Source organism: Orycteropus afer, unplaced genomic scaffold (assembly GCF_000298275.1).
Source record: "Orycteropus afer afer isolate SDZICR_OR568_19922 unplaced genomic scaffold, OryAfe1.0 scaffold00054, whole genome shotgun sequence".
Classification (NCBI taxonomy): domain Eukaryota; kingdom Metazoa; phylum Chordata; class Mammalia; order Tubulidentata; family Orycteropodidae; genus Orycteropus; species Orycteropus afer.
The window spans coordinates 2067239-2069639 of record NW_006921641.1 but is presented as its reverse complement, the minus strand read 5'-3'; the positions used below and the strand labels follow the sequence as shown (position 1 = coordinate 2069639).

The 2401-nt window shown below is 40.1% G+C and overlaps 1 protein-coding gene across 1 annotated transcript in view; it reads left to right on the top strand.

Moving 5' to 3' along the window:
• Window positions 1–2401, top strand: part of LTBP1 (latent transforming growth factor beta binding protein 1) — a 727158-nt gene that overhangs the window by 638379 nt on the left and 86378 nt on the right. The gene's annotated exons all lie outside the window — the stretch shown is intronic.

Sequence of the window (2401 nt, the reverse complement as noted above, 5' to 3'; positions counted from 1 at the left end):
GAGTAAGGAAGACCAAAGAAGAGTTGATGCTTTTGAGTTGTGGTGCTGGTGAAGAATGCTGAAAGTACCATGGACTGCTAAAAGAACTAACAGATCTGTCTTGGAGGAAGAGCAGCCAAAATGCTCCTTGGAAGCGAAAATGGCCAGACTTCATCTCACCTACTTTGGTCATGTTGTCAGAAGGGACCATTCCCTGGAGAAAGATGTCATGCTTGGTAAGATGGAGGGTCAACGAAAGAGGGAAAGGCCTTCAACCAGGTGGATTGACACAGTGGCTTCGACGATGGGATCAAATATAGCAAGGATCATGGAGCTGGTGCAGGATTGGGCAGTGTTTTGTTCTGCTGTGCATGGGGTTGCTATGAGTTGGAAATGACTCGACAGCACCTAACAACAACATATACACATTTATATTAGGAGCTCTGGTAGCGTGTTGCCTAAGGCACTTGACTGCTAACCAGAAGGCTGGCGGTTCAGACCCACCAGCCACTCCTCGGAAGGAAGGTTGGGCAATATACTTCTGTGGTGATACTGCTCGGAAACCCAAGGAGGGGCCGACTTGACAGCACATAACCACAGCAACAACAACACATTTATATTGTATTGATGAATGACACACTAACAACTGAAATTTCATTTTTCCAGAAAAGAAACTAGCAAAGATAAATTAGCAACATAGGCTATAACATTTTTGCTCTGTTCACTTGTAAAATCTCCCCAGGACAATCCACATGCCAAGAATGAGTATTAACATAATAATCTGATGTAGTGTGCTACTGAGTCAGAACTGGGACTAAGTGGTAGAAACGTCAGGAAGGCAAATTTCAGATCAGTATCTGGAAGAACATGCCAACAACTAAAGCTACTCAGCATTGGGATTGGCTATGTCATAAGATAGCATTGTTTTCCCCAGAAGTATGTAAGCAGAGGTGGGATACCCACTGGCAGAGGGCATCCACTTCAGCAGGGTGCTGTTCTAGATGGCCATTTGAGGTACTTTCAAACTCTAGTGTCTGAAGATTTTTTTATGTTACACTACTTCTTGGCTCCCACATAATTTTTCTTTTTCTTCTTCTTCTTTTTTTTTTTTTTTTTTTTAGATCTAGTCTAATGTTTTTCACTGTCTGGGCCTTGGGCCACTAATTTGCATTGCTGTATGTTGCCAAAAAGTATCTGAAACAGAAATAACTAAAAAATGTCCTGTACTAGACTACTTGTCACATTTTAGAGGATATGGATATGAAATACAGTCTGATGCTTTTATTTCCTCAATGCCTGTGATAGTTGCTCAATAAAGACTTTATGTCCGTGGGCACTCTGAAAGAAACAGTAAATATTTAGTCTTGGCAACTGCAGCCTTCAACACTTACCCAAAAATATGCTGTTCCCTGCAGTGATAGGTGCACAGAAGAAATTCCGTGGTAGGAACTGAATTTTATTTTTAAAACAAGGTAGAATGAAATGAACAGAATGAAAAAGCTAAATTATAATTGAGTAGGTCATCCCTACTTTAAGAAAAACACATAAGCAAAATTAGAAACTATAAAGTATATAAATTTGCATTAGAAAATAATTGTTCACTTTGCACAATTCATTTTTATTTAAAAGAAAAAAAAAGTCAAGTTTCTCTAATACATTTGGGAGTTTATTTTCACATCATGAGCTAGAGTTCTGGATCTAGAAGCTGCCTTGGTGGTTTTCTGACCTACTTCTTTTATTTACCAAAATATTTAAAAAAACCAAACTCACTGCCATCGAGTTGATTCCAATTCATAGCGACCCCTACTGGTTTTCCAAGGCAGTAAATATTTATGGAAGTAGATTGCCCAGTCTTCCTTCCGTGGAGTGGCTGGTGGGTTTGAACTGCCATCCTCCTGGTTGCAGTCAAATGCCTTAGGTGAAATTGTGACCCAGAGAGAAGTTCTAACTGATATCCTTAGGGTCATAGAGCTAATACATAGCAGAGTTGGTATCAGAACCCAACTAAGGGATCTTCCCACTTCACCATTCCATCACTCAAGACTGAAGACTCAGGACACCAAATCTTCTAAAAATTGACTCTTTTTTCACTTTGCTTTGTTTTTATTATTAAAATAACAATGTTTTTCTTAGAAAATTGGAAAGCATAAAAATGTTTCAAAAGGAAAATCACCTGTACAGTCACCATCTAGGAATAAGCCCTTCTCACCTGGTCGACTTGCGGACTTTTTTAAAAAACTTCTACACTCCTCCTACCTCAGTGGAACCATCTCCCATTTGCTCCTCAGTGCACTGCAGTCAGGCCTCCAAACTCCTCACCTGAGTGGAACAGCTTTCTTCTGGGTTATTAGTGAGTATCTCTATCTCTGGGAGCTCTGGTAGCATAGTGGCTAAAGCACTTGACTGCTAACCAGAAGGCTGG